Genomic DNA, 19,242 nt, shown 5'->3' with positions numbered 1-19,242 from the left:
ATTTATTTTAAAATTTAAATATTTTGTATCATTATAAATGTGGTCTTGCTGAATAAAAGTAATTTCTTTAAAAAAAATCTTTCTGAACCTAAAGTTTTGAATGGTAGTGTAATTTAAATCGATACATTTACAAACAGTAACATAACGTGACAAAAAAAATTATTTACTTTAATGTGTGAAATAAATATTGCACTTATTAAAGCAAAAGGGGGACAGACCAAATGCCAAGACCTCCTTACAGTTTTTGTTTTCAGTTCAGTTTTTAACTCAAATTGTCATGCTGATAATTCATAGTTAAAAATGTTGAATTAAATTAGTACAATTAAAAATGGAAGTGGTTTCACACTTTCACTAGTGATCTCAGACTTTTGGTCCCCTCTGTATTTAACTTTGAGGTTATAAATGTGAGTAGATCTGTTGACCTGTGTTATAAATCTGTGCTGCGTTTGAAATATCAATCATAATCTGTGAGATGGATCTGTGCGGACTGCTCTGTCTCATGTCTCTGAGTCGGTCTGCTATGGATTTTCAATGGGTTCCCCTGTGTCAAGAATTGACAGGTGTTTTATAAGTGTGTGTCTGTGAGTGGATGTGTGTGTGAGGTTGTGTTTGAAGCTGATGATTTGGTTAAAATGGCGTTTTATTGTCTTGATGTGTAGGATGAACAGGTTGAGCACTCTTCCGCGAGGGTTCGGATCTCTTCCGGCGCTGGAGGTTCTGGATCTGACGTACAACAACCTGAACGAGTCCTCACTGCCTGGGAACTTCTTTTACCTCAGTAAGTCTGCAACACACACAATGTGTTACCGGTGTAACCTGTACCATTCTTAATAATTCAAAACGAAAGACCGTTAATGGACTTTTTAATGTATATTTTGTACTAAAATGAGAAGAAATGTAAAAATGTAGCTCAGTTGTGATTGGCTAGCAACGCATGTCAGAGTGCACATGTTTTTATTTGAATTAAGTTAAAAATTGATTTAAAAGTGGTCTCACTTTTGCTTTAGTGACTAATATTTTCTATATTATAAATAAAGCTGCTTTTCAATTCCTTTTTTTTAATTTACAGAATTAAATTACATTTCAGTTTGGGGTCAGTAAGAATTTTATTTTTAAATGAATACTTTTATTCAGCAAGTATGCATTTAATTGATCAAAAGAGGCAGGAAAGTTTTTTATAATGTTACAAAATATTTCTTTTTCAAGCCAATGCTGTTCTTTTAAACTTTCTATTCCTCAAAGAATCCTAAAAATGTATCATTTGTACTCCGTAGTCTTTTTTTGTTTTTGTCTTTTTTTTAGTAGCATGATTTGATCTAATGATTCAGTGGGATTCAAATATACACTACTGTTATATATTATTTTTGTAAGATTTGATTTTTCATTAGATATATAAAAAACAAAATGTTGACGAAGAGTTTTGGAAGTTTCAGTCTTTCCTCAATTAAAGCTGCAGTCCATAAGATTTGCCTCTTTGTCGCAATCTCTGTTTGAAAACCTGCAATTGCAGTTGTGTGCGGAATTATCTTCCTTGTGTGGGTTGTGCTTTGGCACGGCTCCAGCGAGGATGAATCTAATGTTTTGAGGAGTATGTGTGGCAGTCAGTCACCGCACCAGTGTGAATCCTATACTTAGTAATCACAGATTCTAGCCTACATCTTGGAATATATGACTCAAATAAGCATTTTCACCGGATCTTGTCATCTGAACAAGTAAGTAACAAGTCTGCCACATTTGTTCTGACCAACTGAGGAAAAAAGCATTACAATAAATTGTGCTACCAATGGTGATTTAATCTAAATTAGCTCATATCACATCAAACCGTGCAAATAGGTTATACGTATAGTGTGTATAAGCGAGTAGATTTCAATTTCTGTACAATCTAATCTCTAATTGTCATACCACTCGAATTTCATATTAAGAAATTATTTTAACCCAAAAAGCAAATTATGCTCCCTTCGAACTGGTTGTCTTTAAAATACAAATCTTGTGTAATCCCAGGCTATCTGTAATCAGAAGCACATTTAAAACTGGAATTTAATTTAATTTCTTTCACATGTGTTTCATAAACGCATAATCCTTTCTGGATTACAATCCGCCATCAAAATGATACATTTAATTATTCCAGCTGCTGTGAGAAAAGGCTATAAACGATCCGCCACCTGCAGGATGCCAGGATCCTCACAAGCGATAGCCTAGTAGCCAGGACAACTTCTTTATGTTTACAGACGTGACGTAATCATGCGGCGGCATGCTCGAATTTCCCACGAAAACCTACCCTTACCACTCAGATTAGAAAACATTATTATAAGATGTCCGTTGTGAATCGGGCTAAAGTAAAGCGATAGTTTCAAACACTGGCTGGTTATGTACTTGCTCAAATATTGATTTCAGATCATTTTTAACCCAAAAAAGTTACGGACTGCAGCTTTAAATATAAGGAAAGAAAGTGGCGGTACCACAATGTCCGTTGACTGAAACTTTTGCCTTAGTGGGTTTTGTGTCGGTGCTTGATTACTTTTTAGACAGCCTGAAATTGTGACCACAAAGTCACAAATTTTCCACTAATTTCCATTTGTTTATTGTTGTGGGCTTATTGATTTCAGATTTACGCACTTAAACAAGAACAAACTGGTCGCTTGCATTTCAGGCACCGGTTCTTTGGCAGAATAAACTGCAATGAGAACCAGACAACCTACTAACAATATGCAAACAAAATAACCGTTAACTTCATCATCATCATAATCCTCATCAGTCCAATCAGCTGGTCCCGTCAGAGGACACTGATGAGCAGTGATGGGCTCTAATAACCTGTTATTTTAATGGCAGCCACATAATGAAAGCACCATCTTAACATTAATCAAGGTTTCTGATCTCTAACCACACACACACACACACACAAACACTATCATACACACGCTCCCAAACCTCCATTTATCACTGCTGTTTGGAGTGGCAGTCATATCAGCTGTGATATTGACTTCTAAAGAAAGTTGAAATGGATCTGATTGGCTGTTGCTGTTGCTTTAACCAATCAGAACATTGGATGGACAGGAAGTGGGTGGGGATTTTTATTAATCCCAGTTCCAAATGATCAAAATACATATTAGTTGTGGCCCTATTTTGTGTAGGATTTTCAAATGTAATTGTTTATTGCTTTTCTGAATGTTTGTCCATGTGTTTATCCCATGTGGTGCTCAAGTACGCAGTATGAGTGTGTATTTTATGCTATTTGTCGATCTGTTGATATTGTGTGTGTACTTGTGTGTAATATTGTAGCCATGCTGTATCAATCAGAGATGACCATTTCTATTGATCGGTGTTTGCAATACTTCTCTCACACAAACACACACTTCTCTCTCTCATTTCAGCCACCCTCCGTGCTCTCTATCTCAGTGACAACGATTTTGAGATTTTGCCCCCAGACATCGGCAAGCTGGCCAAGCTACAGATAGTGAGTAATTTATCTAAATTCCCTCTGAAATCAATTGCTTTTGTGGCGGCGCTCGGTGCTGTGTGTGTTGGATTTATTCTCTGCAGTGTGTGTTCTTTATCAGAGACGGTGAGAGGTGATTTAGAGGCTGATCTTCAACCCTGTGCTCGCTAAGATCGGACTCAATGCAGGGTCACAGACACATAAAACAGCTGATAATTACAACTTTAAACTTGAAAATAATATTCAACTATTTTGGTTTGGTGTTGCGTTAAAATATGGGTGTAATTACACCTATGATTTTTAGAATACAAGGGTTATTAAATGCTGTTAATTACCACTCAAAGTTGTTTCGACTTGCCCCACAGTTTGCAAAAGCAATCAAGAATCACATGTACAGTGATGCATTTGTAATGAAAGGCTATGGGACAAGAAATTAAGCTAGGAAAATATAGCCGCAAGACTAAAAAGCTACACATTCTGCTTTTACACCCTATAGATTGCCCCAAAACGTCCAGTGTAATTGTTTTACTGTAGATTCTTTGTTTGCTTGTTTTTGAACTTGAAACCTGAAGTGTTTTTTGTAAAGACATCATGAAACAATGTTTGCAATACATTTAGCTTCTTTTTATGTGACATTTCTGAGTAAAACTGAATATTCAGTGGAATATAATTTAGGGGCTTGTTTTTATCTACTTTGAATTGACGAAAGATCAAAACTTATAACATTTTGATGAAAGATTATACAATGTATTTATTTATTAATTTATTTTTAGAGTTGCATGTATAAATAAATCATGCTCAACACCATGACTTTTTGGTTTTATGGGTTATGTAGTATTTTAGCAATTGGTCGTTGTTTACTGGCGTTCTAGGTGAGTGTGTAAACGCTCCGGTCAGCAGGTCTTTGTCCTTTGCACTCTGTAGGGTAGACTCTTCCTGCGTGTAGGTTATTAGGACCCCTCTGTCATGTCACTGTAATCCCACTCCACAGACCGGCCTCGTTAAGACCACCGGCGCCGTGTGTATGTGTGAGAGAGAAGAGCCCAGCTAACAAGGAGCAACCAAGCGCACATGCCAAGAGCAGGAAAGGAGAAGGAAAGGAGGAGAAAAAAGCGAGGAATGTGAATGAGAGTGTGCAAAGAGGACAGATAGACAGTCTTTACCATTCAGAATATCTCATGTGTAAAGCTGATGCTTTAAACTGTTATATGAAAAGAGGAAGAGGAGGGTGGGAACTGAACCAAGCAGACGTCTGGTCGAATGCTGAGATCTGAAATAGTTTTAGATTTAGGTCTGCTGTCTAGGTCTTGTAGGTTCAGGGCTGATGTACACTAACGGTTGTGTCTGACTGTGTTTGTGAGGTGTGTCAGTGTGTGCCGGGGATCAGTTTTAATTTCACCCCCTCTTTGATAGGCTGCTCAACACTTGCTAATCAGTAACTATTTAATTAGCCCCCTTGTGAGCTGAGATGAGCCACATTAGCACTTTGACCTGTACTGTTTCTTCTGCACACTGTGAACCGCTTCTCCTCTGGTCTTCTCCTCATCTCTTCTCGTCTCGGCTCTTTTCTTCTGCTTTCGTCTCTTCTCGTTGTCCTCTTTTGTTATGACTGTTCTTTTGTCTCATTTAGTTTCTTTCTTAGTATCTTCTCTTTTTCATCTTGTTTCTGTTCTCTTCTCTCTTGTCTCATCTGGTCTCTTCTCATCGTTTCTCTTGTGTATCCAGTCTCTTCTTTTTTTCTTATTTTATGTCCTGTTCATCTCGTCTCGTCTCGTATCATCTCATCGATTCTCTTCCCTTTTATTTTGTTGATTTTCCCCCTTTTCTTTAGTCTCAACTTCGTCTTGTCTTTTCTCTTGTTTGTTCATTTTCTTCTCTACTTGTTCCATTTTTTTCTTATTTTTCTCTCTCATCTAATTTAATCTCAGCCGGTCTCTTCTCTCTTATGTCTTGTTTCTTACTTTGCAACTTTTTCCCCCTCTTTTTAGCTTATCTCATCTCGTCTCTTGACTCTTATGTCTTGTTCATTTATGTTTTGTCTTGTTTCGTCTCATCTCATCTGGTATTTTCTCTCCTATGTCTCGTTTCTTCTTGATCTCTTTTATCTCATCTCACCTGGTCTCTTCATATCTCATCTCATGTTGTCTCTTCTTGTTACTTGTTTCTTTTCTCTCATCAAATGTCATCTCGTCTGGTCTCTTCTCTCTTGTCTCATTTCTTGTTTTGTCCCATGTCTCATTTGTCTTTTCTTGTTGCTGCTTTTTATTTTGTCTGGTCAGGTCTCTTCTCAGTTTTTCTTTCTTGACTCATCTGGTCTCCTGTCATGTTTCCATCATGCCATCTCATGCCATATCTATTCCTATATCTACTCTTTTCCATTCTCATCATTTCTTCTCTTTGCTCAATTCATCTCCTCTCCTTGTCTAATCTTACCTGCTCCCTCCTTCCCTTTTTGTAAATATGTAATTTCTTCTCTCTCTGTCTGTAGGTAACCTGGACCTGACAGGCCCAAAGCAGGTGTTTAAGGCTGAGAATAACTCCTGGGTGACTCCCATCGCAGACCAGTTCCAGTTGGGCATCTCTCATGTGTTTGAGTACATCCGCTCAGAGACCTACAAATAGTAAGTGAAACTCATCATTCCTCTGTGCTGTTAAATGCCCAGGAGCATATGCTGTGAATCTGAGTGACACAGAAGAGGTGGTAGCTCAATAGTGAGCGATCCAAGCTGCTTACACAAAGGTAGCAGGTTCAATCCGTAGTAGTAGTGAACAAGACACTGTTATACAAACTCGTGAACACTGGCATCAGTCTCTAAAGAATTATTGGGGTGTTTGCTTGATGTATCGCAGCCCTACTCAGCCTGTGATGGATTGGATGCCACAACTTCAGCCTGTAAAACACAATGCTAGTTGCAGAACTCAGATTAGGTCAAGTGCACATCAGCAGCCCTGATCCAGACACCCTCCCTGGGTCTTTAACTAAGAGAAATGTCCTGAAATGTCTTGCTAAATACAAAGTATAAATTTAGTCCCTCTATACAGGCCAGTTTTATTGTGGCACATATTTTTCTGGAACAACCCTTAGGATGGTGATGAAAGAGAGGAAAGGTGCAGTTCTCTTATTATTTCAGGATCTGATGATTTAATGCACAATCAAACTAATTAAAATGAAAGCTGGAGGCGTTACCCTGAAAGTCTCGTTGCTCTTTCTCTTTCTTGATCTCTTGCTTTCCCCTTAAATGCTCTAAAATGTTATGCAGAAAATCTTTAATTTGCATTCATTTAAACCGTGACTTTTCGCATCGGGTGTCAATAGCACTGACCACCACCAAACAAAACGAAAAAGCAGTTTGTATGTATAGAAATGAGCATAGAGAATGTGATTTGGTGTTTTGCACATGCAACCATAGTTTGTGACTTTTTACATCTTACCAATATCTCCATTGTTCTCACCATCATTGTTTGTGTCTCAATTCTCATAGTTTCTTTTAAAAAACAATTAAAAAAAGAAATAAAAACATGGACATATTGTAACCTCTGTTCACTATTTTGAAAGTATATGTTACTATAATACTTTGTGTTTTATTATCTTATATATTATTATTATTATATTTATATAGTTGTACTATACATAGTATAGAGTACAGCAACATATATAGTAAATATATATTGCAACTATATATATATATATATAATACTAAGAAATATAATTAATACGAGAAATATAATTAATAATAATAAATACTACAAGCAACATAGTACAAAATATGTACAATAATAACATTAAATATGAATTATACTATTTATAATATATTGTATTATAATATTTATTAATATTATAATATTGTAGCAAAATATATGAATATATATATATATATATATATATATAGTAGTATATTTGATCATATTTATAATTGAATGTTTCATTTTAATTTAGTTTTAATGTATTCATATGTTTAATGTTATTATGTATATTTGCACTATATATAGTATATAATATAGCAACATAGTATACAATATATAATAACATTTAATATATAAATAAAAATAAAATATTAAAACAACAGACATTTAGTAACCACTAGCATATAATAAAGCAACATATACTAATATAATCATAATATATTGATTAATTATTTATATAAAAAATATAATACATGTAGTATGTTATGTATAGTTGTACGATGTGTAATATAGCATACATGCTTCTGTTTTATATGCTGGTATATGTTATAATGCATTTTAATAGTATGTTACTAATATGGCTCAAACCTGACAAAAAGCTGACATAATCCTTTTGACCTAGGGGAAGGAAGTTTCCAGACTAATTGTAGTGTATGTTTCACAGCCCTTTTCCACTTACCAATCCCCTTGAACAGGAGGCAAATCCCCCTTTGTTTGATCATTTAGCTGCTTGCTGTGCTGCTGTCTGGAGAGGACCATCGTAACCCACTTACTGGAACTGATCTTCCCCTACGGGCACAGTCAGAACCACCGCGCATCTCAGTGTGTGCTGACACTGTGACTGTGCATGTGTGTGTGTGCGCATGCCTGTGCGGTGCGCAATAATCAGATACTGCTGCTTGAAATGTTTTGAATAATTTCGATATGTTGACTGCATATCATCTGTTCTAATGCTCCTGTGTTTTGCTAAACTCAATAGTTAGTTTGCGCATCAGATAACCTACATCCTATACGCTGCTTTGTATCGAATTAAAGTCCACAAGGTTTGAAGGTTACGTCGCTGAGAGCTGACATTGCATATTCGCTTTGATAAATGGGAATTTTTGAATGAATCAATGTCGTTTGAAGCTGTCATCCAGTTTGTGTCAAGCAGTCTGCCGCATGCGTTAGATTTTTTAGTCCGATATCAGAGTCTAAGCAGTTCTGACCACCGTTTATCTGTCCATAATTATCTTTTTGTACTTGTGACATTTAGTCAGAATTGCTCCTCAAGTTTTAGGAAGGAGATCTCCATCCAGAATGACTCAGAAGTGTAGCCTTGTGGTGAAAAATCTAGTCTGGCAACCGAAAGGTTGCAGGTTTGAACCCCACCAAGGTTAATCCATGAACTATAATCATGTTTACTTACCGTGTGTGGTTCCTCATTGAGAACCAATCTGGGAGGTTTACTTAATCAAGTCAAGAAAAAGTATTAAAAACTCATTTTACTTCTGTAATGTGAAGTATTTTTGAGAAAAACAAAATGTCTGGCAGGATTTTATCCATTGGGAATTATTTGGATTGTGAAAACTGGACATTTTATATTTTTTATGTCAATGATAATTACACAATTTTCTTTACAAATACGTCTTTATTTGCTATTATTATTATAAATTAGTACAGCAACTATTGGTAAAACGGTTATCTAAAACAATGGTTAAAGCAAAGATGATTGTGTGTTTGTTCCTCTGTTTATGTGTCTGTGCCGAATGCGCGCAAGAGAGACAAGTAGATTGTCTCACATTAGACAAGTGTTAACGGTGTGTAATTCTCAGTAGGTGTGTGTCCACAGTTCAACAGTTTCATTCTCACCTGCCTAAATGTCCTTCAGCTAAGAAATCACAAGACTCACACCTCTCTCCCTCTTGCTCTCTCTTCCTTTCACTATTCCTCACCTCATCCAGTTTTCACTCCTGATGGACATTTTCTCATTTAAGTTCACTGATCCAGCGTTTCGAAATACCAGAACGTTAAAACAGCAGAAGACAGCCGCATCCAGGCTGCTTTCATTTTTAATTGGCAGGGTTGTACCATTATAACTGGGCATACTCTGTCTGTTTTAAGTGGGGGCGCACAAGAAATCTATACTATATGAATATATCTAATATATCTCAGTGTTGGGGAGTAACTTTAGTTATGTGTAATGGAATTTCGTAATTTAATTACAAAATAAATGTAACTGTAATCTGTTACAGTTGCTGAGAAAAAATGTGTAATTAAATTGCAGTTACTTATGAAAATGTAGGTTACATCTGAATATTTTCACACACATACACAGATTTAATTGATTCCTTTCCCAAATTGCATTGACTGCTCTAAAATATGAGACACCAATGTTTCAGGAATATGACACATGCTTGTTCGATAACTGTTTTATTTCCTTTTTGGATTTGTTTATATGCTTTATTGTTTAAAGATTAACAGTTTTTTCCAAGACATTGTTAAATGCCAGTGTTTCCAGCTATGCAAAGGCTTGATTTCAAAAACAGTACACTAACTATTATACTATCTGTATAATCTGAGTTTAATCTCATAACTAATCTAAGTAAGAAGAGGTGCAACTACCCATAATGGGAACATTCAACTACCCGTAATGGGAACATTCAACTACCCGTAATGGTAGGGGGGCGTGACTTTTCCAGACAACGTGCACTAGGCAGTTAGCGAATCACAACACACTGGACCAGCTAACCAATCTGAGCCCGATTGAGTATTTCTGAGGGAGGGGCTTCAGAGGAACTCAACAGACCTTTTTGACGAGAACAGAAACAGCAGTGTAGAATAAAGGTAAAATATGTGAAAATAATGCGTTTTTTTTTTTTTTAAAGAAGCATGAACACATGTTACACTGCGCACCATAAACACAATCAAGCCTTCAAAAAAAGCTGATCAACCACCCCTTTAAATGTTTTAACATGATTAACAGTTGAAAACATTCATTAGAAATGTAGAAAAGTAATCAAATGTAATTAGTTACATTAATAAAGTAATTGAAATAGTTACACTACTTATAACATTTTAAATAGGGTAACTTGTAATCTGTAACCTATTACATTTCCAAAGTAACCTTCCCAACACTGACTATTGACTAATAAAATATGAATAATTGACTATATTTTATATAAAATTTAAAAATAAAGTTGGAGAAAAAAAATAGATACATATATTTTCTACTTTGAAAAAAATCTACTTATAATTTAAAAACAAAAAAAACCCGACTCAGCTAGACCTACTGCGGAAACGTCACCACGCTAGTTCACCCAAAAATGAAGATTTGATGTTAATTTACTCCCCCTCAGGCCATCCAAAATGTAGATGACTTTCTAATCTTTAGTTGAACAGAATAGAAGATTTTTAGCTGAAAACATGGTGCTTGATGCTTCATAAAATGCAAGTCAATGGCTACCGTCACTTTGAGAGTCAAAAAAGCTGATAAAAAACACTAAATGAATCCCCACAGTTCCTGATGATATATTGAAGCCAAACGATCACTCTTGTGTACGAAACTGAACATTATTTACAACATTACAACCTATAACCCACAGCCTCAGGCAAACAGTCCTGCATGCTTATGCTCATGGTGTACGCAAGGCTCATCATGGATGGGCTGATGGTGACTAGCAGATTTTAATTTTTAAGTGAACTATTCCTTTAATATTCACAAGGCAAGCTCATTTGCCAAACACAATTTTAGAATTACACCCTTCTTTCCAGATTCAGCCCTGGTTTTAGGATGATTTATTTTTTTTTCTTACCCGACCGTTCATTTGATGGCCGTTATGATCAAGTCATGTTGTTTCTTGAGTGCTGACATTTTGTCGAGTATTCTAGTCATTTATCTTGAAATCACACAGATGTTTGGAATTAAAACGGTTGACAACGAGTCTTTACCCTCCTCTCGTTTCCTGCTCTTCTGTCAGTAGGTTTGGTCGTAGTATGAAGCGCAGGTGGAGGAGGAGGAGGGGGTAACCTGTCATGCATATTTCATGAGGCGGCTTGTTAACCTGACAGAAGGATCTTATATCTGACTGACAGCATTGGGGAGACTCTTCGTGCTCATAATGCATTAACATATCGTAACGCTGCCTTCCCGCCATCTTTTATTCATCACTAACTCTAAACGCTTGTTGACCGCGGTACAACCGCTGCAGCTCTCTTCACAGCTGTCCAGGGCTGACTGAAAAACGAACCACAATTAACTTCCCAGCGGCACAGACCCTGACATGCACACATGCAGGAAGTCCCGTGTCTATCCAGTCATGGGCCGGTCGTATGAGTCAGCGGGAAGGACAGTCACAGACTGGGAATTACTTCATGTGTGTTTTTTATAAAGAGATTCAGAGAAGCCTCATTCTGTGACCACTGGGGTCAAAGGTCACATTGCAGTGTAGATTTTGACTTTTTTTTTTTTATATAAATCATTTAATTTGACATAATATATTAATTCATGTTATTCTATTTTACTCTGATTAAAATGGAGAAGCCTCATTCTGTGACCACTGGGGTCAAAGGTCACATTGCAGTGTAGATTTTGACTTTTTTTTTTAATATAAATCATTTAATTTGACATAATATATTAATTCATGTTATTCTATTTTACTCTGATTAAAATGTTATGTATTTATAATGCCATATAATAGTGTATATTAGTCAATAAAATTTATTTCATTTTTGTTGATAGTAATGTCCAAAATGATGAGACCAAACATTAAAGACCAGGTCATATGGATTTTCGAAAAATATCTCTTTTGCACTTTGTAACGTAGCTATCCTTCAATGTAAACAATCTGCAAAGTTGCATTATAAATGAAGATATTGTCTCTCAAAAGAAAGAGTCGGCTCTGTATCGCCTTAAAGAGTCGTTATATTTTCGAATCTTCTGCCTGTTACGATCTACGTCACTGGGTAATGCATTTGCATAATCCCCGCCTGCCCGCCAAATAGGAACACTCTGACCTGCCCACAAACACTTCCGCTAGTTAGTGTTTACATCATTTCGAGAAGACACTGTGTTCCACGATATCACAGCAATACAATTCGAACCTTTTGTTGTGTGCTCCTCATTTTACAGAGGACTGCTTCTCTAATCTTGGCTTTTATCTTCGTTGGCTTCTAATCTTCTTTATTTGGACCAATAAGTGTCTCCGAACTACAACCTGTAAGTTGTAGATTGATATGTTGCGAGTACATTCTCAATTGAGTGCTCAAAATATCTAGTTTTTTTATTATATTACTAATATTACGCGATATTACTCTCTTACTGAAATGGTTTTGATAATTCTCTGTGAACCCACTATTTCCTAAGAATGTGTCGTAGACTGTTGTTGTTCTAATTACTTCGTTTAATAATAATGTAGTGTAGCGCACAGACTTTATAATCATTGTGAAATTGCTGTTTATTTTGCTGCACATAGTCATAGGGTTAATGCAGAGAGTAAAAGATCCAGTGTTGTGTCCATTTTCGACCCCCTGCCAAATAATTACCCCTCTCTTTGAAATCACTATCTGATTGCCTAATCCTAACCCCACCCCCACACCTAACCCTAAACCTACCAATACTAGGGGGGTACATATCGTAACGCTGCCTTCCCGCCATCTTTTATTCATCACTAACTCTAAACGCTTGTTGACCGCGGTACAACCGCTGCAGCTCTCTTCACAGCTGTCCAGGGCTGACTGAAAAACGAACCACAATTAACTTCCCAGCGGCACAGACCCTGACATGCACACATGCAGGAAGTCCCGTGTCTATCCAGTCATGGGCCGGTCGTATGAGTCAGCGGGAAGGACAGTCACAGACTGGGAATTACTTCATGTGTGTTTTTTATAAAGAGATTCAGAGAAGCCTCATTCTGTGACCACTGGGGTCAAAGGTCACATTGCAGTGTAGATTTTGACTTTTTTTTTTAATATAAATCATTTAATTTGACATAATATATTAATTCATGTTATTCTATTTTACTCTGATTAAAATGGTATGTATTTATAATGCCATATAATAGTGTATATTAGTCAATAAAATTTATTTCATTTTTGTTGATAGTAATGTCCAAAATGATGAGACCAAACATTAAAGACCAGGTCATATGGATTTTCGAAAAATATCTCTTTTGCACTTTGTAACGTAGCTATCCTTCAATGTAAACAATCTGCAAAGTTGCATTATAAATGAAGATATTGTCTCTCAAAAGAAAGAGTCGGCTCTGTATCGCCTTAAAGAGTCGTTATATTTTCGAATCTTCTGCCTGTTACGATCTACGTCACTGGGTAATGCATTTGCATAATCCCCGCCTGCCCGCCAAATAGGAACACTCTGACCTGCCCACAAACACTTCCGCTAGTTAGTGTTTACATCATTTCGAGAAGACACTGTGTTCCACGATATCACAGCAATACAATTCGAACCTTTTGTTGTGTGCTCCTCATTTTACAGAGGACTGCTTCTCTAATCTTGGCTTTTATCTTCGTTGGCTTCTAATCTTCTTTATTTGGACCAATAAGTGTCTCCGAACTACAACCTGTAAGTTGTAGATTGATATGTTGCGAGTACATTCTCAATTGAGTGCTCAAAATATCTAGTTTTTTTATTATATTACTAATATTACGCGATATTACTCTCTTACTGAAATGGTTTTGATAATTCTCTGTGAACCCACTATTTCCTAAGAATGTGTCGTAGACTGTTGTTGTTCTAATTACTTCGTTTAATAATAATGTAGTGTAGCGCACAGACTTTATAATCATTGTGAAATTGCTGTTTATTTTGCTGCACATAGTCATAGGGTTAATGCAGAGAGTAAAAGATCCAGTGTTGTGTCCATTTTCGACCCCCTGCCAAATAATTACCCCTCTCTTTGAAATCACTATCTGATTGCCTAATCCTAACCCCACCCCCACACCTAACCCTAAACCTACCAATACTAGGGGGGTAATAATCTGGCAGGGGTCAGAATTGGGCACAACACCTGTAGAGAGAGATGAGCGAGTTAGACGGGTGCACCTGTGATACAGCTGTTCTGCTTTCTAATTGAAAGTTAAGACACGGAGCGTCTTTTGTCTGTCGTTCTTTAGACATTACAGTAGACTTATTTTGGTTTTCAAACTGTATTGTTTCATCAGTTAGTCACGTTAGCACTCGTCTAACGCATCCACCATTATTGTTTTGTTAAGTGTTTACAGTTTAGCAGCTAAAATTTAGCTGTGGGCACGATCCGCTTGCCCAATCGTGTTTCGAGGGGGTCCCCTGTTAAAAATCACGTTCCGGGGTACAAATTACATGTTTTTTTGTCTGCCTTCCCCTGGTAAATTCGCATTCCATAGGGTAAATATGACGTTTTTGGGGTCGCTTCAACCCTCAGACATCAAAACAACCGCAGACTTGGCAACACAGATGGTAGCGTTTTCTAACTTGCTCAAGCACTCCTCTTTGTGCCAATCACAACAGGCTTGGCCAGCTGATCAATCAGAGCAGAGTAGGCTTGTGGAAGGGAGGGGTTTACAGACATTTCGCTCAGTACTGATTCGAATGAACCGTTTCTAAATTATAGACAAATGACTTTGTCTAAATGTATATTCTGGAAAAATTACAATGTTTTCTGAGCTTAGATGCATTTAAACTTGTTGTAGGGGACTCCAACACAATATTAGGATACTTTAAAAAAAACATGTGACCTGCTCTTTAATATTTTTTGTTGATGTGTAAACATTTATTAATTGTTACAAACAAATAACAGCTTTACAGCTTAAACAAAATAACACTAGAAAAGAATGAGCATTGAGTTATTAGCTGTTTCTTGGAAGAAACGTCATTAAGTTTCTGTGTTTTTGAGACTGTTTAGGATAGCGTATCACATTTTTACAATAACAGCGCATTAACGTGTTTTACGCATTTTGACTAACACTTAAATACATTCACTTAATTGTTTGTGCAAATGTAAGTTATAATATGATATTTGTATTGTGGATATAGCTTCCTCTAAATCAATGTTGTTTTAGTATTATTTATGTACTATTACATAATTTGTTAATATATTGAATTTGTACTTTTATATCTTCGTTTTTCACAAAATTTTAGTTTTATGTGCTTTTGTCATTTTATTAGTTTTTTTTTATATTTCCATTTAGATTTATTTATATAAGTGTATTTCCATTTGTTTTAGTAATTTAGTTTTTCATCTAATTTTTTATATTAGTAATGTTTATATTTATTTCAATCAACAAAAACAGTTTAGAATAGCTTTATCATTGATAAAACCGGAAAACCCTTCGTCTGCTGACTTTTTTTGTCAGTAATTTTATTGCTGAGATAACTGCTGAGAGCGCTGATAATTTACTCTGAGTATAAACGGAGAACATGACAGCATAGTGCCACTAATGTGATGTAAAAGATCTGTTATCATAACAAGATTAAAGCTTTTTAGATATATCAACTCTGAAATACTTTCGAGATGGACTGATTATATGGGTTACTGTCTGTATAAACCATGAAGCCACTTGATTTTCAACTGCAGTTTCACTAACACAAAGTGACTTCTTGTATTTGTTCTTGTCTAATGTTGCTGATCCGCTTATGATTGATTGAATACTCCGGTGTATTTTCTGATCGTTATGCACTGAAATGCTTCCAGGCCGTCATAGCTCCCAAATCTCGATTGCAGTTAGTTTGAATTTGGAAAAGTTCTATGAGTTTAGAATGACATGATAGTGAGGGATTTTCATTTTATGCGTGAACCATTTCTTTAACCCTAAGTTACTCCAACGGAAGTGGCGTGGTAGTGTGTGCTGTATATGTTCTGAACACTGAAGCAGTGAGTTTATGCGAGTTAAATACTGCATATTTCCACAGACAGACTCTTTCCTTTTCATATTCTCTCTAATTATATTCATGCACTGCTGCTTTCTCAGTCCGTGCCCTATTGCAATAGAACTGACACCAGGTTTCCCATAATGCCTCTTACAGTCGTGCAGGTGCCCACTCTTGTGTCTCTGGATCAGCTGGACATAATGACTTCTTCTCTTTGTTTTGTGTTTGTGAGCTCAAAATGAAATGCAATCTAGGCTCATATGTTAGTTTGTATAATATTTTCTGACCAGAACTGGTTTATTTATTGTCTAAAAAAGTGTCTAATTTTCAGACAAATGAGACAGGAAGTGTTTTTTGTTTGGTAGAATCTCTGAAGCTCTGTCTGTGTCATCAACATGAGTTTAACTGTGAATTCCAGCAACACACTGGCTTAACTGTAGATAGAGCACAACTAGCTAGATAATGGATAGAGATATATCGGCCATTCGGCTATGGGATATTTAATTGTGCATGCTCATTTCTCCTGTTTTTACCTTTAGATTACCATTGCCAATCTCAAAATGAATGTCTGGCAAATCTCAAAATGAATATCTATTTTTTTGTACATTATAATGTAGTGTTACCTAAATTCACTTGTAGCATTTTAAATGGTTTATACCAGTGTTTCCCAACCTTTCTTTAGTCGCAGCACCTTTCGGAAATTTTAACAAATTTGTGGCACCCTACAAAATTAATTTTATCACAATATTTAAATTTCTAACTTCGATATGATACTTTGAAAAGTATAGATATTCGGTACAGCAGGGAAGAACTGCAGAATATACTGTCATACAGATATTTTTAATATTATAAAACAAATGTGTCCATCAATGGTGGCAATCCGTAGGCTAATTTCTAATGAAAAGATCAATTTATATGAAAGATTTTAATGTAGGCTTTTATTCATATGTAAACATTGTGAGATAGCTAGTTATAATGGTAATTAAACAAAGTGTTGCTCACTCAGTGTATTTTTGATTTTACAGCTGGGTAATTTTGTTGCAGTAGCACGAGATAGCTTGATTTAAAACTTTGAATTGAATAAAAAATGACAAGGAGTCTAAGCAGTTAATAATAAAATAAAAACAAATAAAGAAATTACTAATGCTTTCAAAAATAAAGAATAATCGGTTATCGGTATCGGCCAAAATTTTCATATCGGTGCATCCCTAATAATTTTGAGAAAGTTTCTCATTATTATGACTTACAGAATTATATTTTTTTATTTAGTGGCGGAAACGGGCTTCCATAAATAATAGCACAAATTTAAAAAAAATCACGATAGGTCTACAAATGAAATAAATTGCTTATTAGTTTATATATATATATATATATATATATATATATATATATACATAGATGCCTCATTATCGGCTGTTTCTATCGGCCGCTATACATAAGCCATCCACCACATTGGAACAGTCAAAGCTGGTCTCTGAACACTCGAGAGCAATGTTATGTGCGTTACCATAGTTTAAAAGTCTGTAATACTGAGTAAATACATATAAAAACAAAAACCAACACATTCTCACCTGTGAAAGTTTATCACATTTCTTCTGTAATTTGAATCTCAGTTGTTTTTTGCGCAATGTTGTGAAATCTCATTGACTATTACTGTGTGTGATGACATGTTGACCGTTCCATGATGCTGGCCATGTCAATTTGTCTGGAGCGGTCAAATGTGGATTCTACATACATATCTATGGTTTAAACAGCCGTGAAGCTTGTTTGATTCAGTCAGGTTGGGAAGCTTACTATAAACCAACAGTGGCGTGACTAACTGTAAGAGTTTAGTTCAGTCTGTTTATGTATGTGTGTGTGTTGTGCATTCTGGTCTGTATTTGTGTTATATCCTTCCAGCCTTCTAGGTTCTGGAGGTTTTAAAGGTTGAACGCAATTCCATCACTCCTCATTAGTTTGGGCTCACAGACAGGAACTCCTGCTAGAGTTTATCAATACAATTTCACGTTAACAGCCCAAACTCAGCACAGCCTTCTGCTTACTGTTCACCCCGGCTCAGAGAGTGCTCGGTAACCTCTCAACCAAGCAATGAATGATTCATAAAACATTCATCGTGTAGATGATCCAATGTAGCATACATGTATAAACAGGGTACAAAAGTGGTGGTAAAGCCTGCCGCGATTGGCTGTGTCGTGTCTTTGCAGTAATGGGGCGTCAGGGGAGAGATCAGTTATGAGCCGCTCTGCCGCCCGTTCACCATCCGTCTTCATTATTGTAATTTACTCTCATTTAGCTGGTGCATGGATTTCCGTTGGGCCTGTCAGCACGGATAGTGTTTTATACTGAGATGAGTCTAGGGATGGAACGATTACCGGTTTCACGATAAATCACGATAAAATGCCCTGACGGTTAGTATTACCGTTTAAAATTTAATTATCATCAAAACCGTGTTTGATTATCGCGCTTTTGAAAACTCGCGGTAAATCCTGTCCAGCCAGCATCAGTCTGACGCAGTAGCAGCATGCAGTGTTGTTGCCAATATTTGGCATGACATTTCAAAATGTCTCACTTTCAACATTTGATATGTTATCTATATTCTATTGTGAATAAAATATAAGTTTATGAGATTTGTAAATTATTCCATTCCTTTTTTACTCACAATTTGTACAGTGTCCCAACTTTTTTGGAATTGGGTTTGTATATTCATAGTTAACTTATTACACCGATTTTTTTTTGTTTACCTAAAATAATATATAAATACGGGGATATGAAATATTGAATTGAGATTAATGTTTTGAAATCTTACCCATTTATAAATCCATTATGAACAGTGTACAAAACAATCGTCAGGACAATATGATCACTACAGCAAAATTATAGTAGTATTAATACTAAATTCCTCTGATTTAATTTTCAATCAAAAACTGAGACGCAAGCTGCATTTGAATGAAACGAGAAAGCGCGTCCGCGCCTCTGCGGTGATACAAGAGACATGGGGCGAATTCCAAACAGAAGTGAGCATCCCTATGCCCTACTCCCTTCGAAGGGCAGAGCCCTTGAAGTGTGTTCTTTGAAGGGTGCAGGGCATTACTGTCTCGTATAAGCGTTTGAAACTCCCTTGGCGAAGGGAATGACTGACCAAATGTTACCTTGACAACGCTGCGCGTGCGTGCAGTATTCAGTACTCCCATCAGTTGTTGCAAATAAATATTTATTCTTATTATTATTTTATTAAAATATTGTCTAATTGTGTCTTATTTACTATTAAACGTTTTCAAAC

At 36.1% G+C, this 19,242-nt stretch overlaps 1 pseudogene; it reads left to right on the top strand.

The window, feature by feature from the left end:
• The window catches only part of LOC107599651 (ras suppressor protein 1-like), a 34,000-nt pseudogene that overhangs the window by 6,216 nt on the left and 8,542 nt on the right, over nucleotides 1–19,242 (top strand).

Source organism: Sinocyclocheilus grahami, unplaced genomic scaffold (genome assembly GCF_001515645.1).
Source record: "Sinocyclocheilus grahami isolate Dianchi unplaced genomic scaffold, SAMN03320097.WGS_v1.1 scaffold270.1, whole genome shotgun sequence".
Lineage (NCBI taxonomy): Eukaryota > Metazoa > Chordata > Actinopteri > Cypriniformes > Cyprinidae > Sinocyclocheilus > Sinocyclocheilus grahami.
Note: the sequence above shows the minus strand (reverse complement) of the source record. Positions and strands in the feature narration are given on the sequence as shown.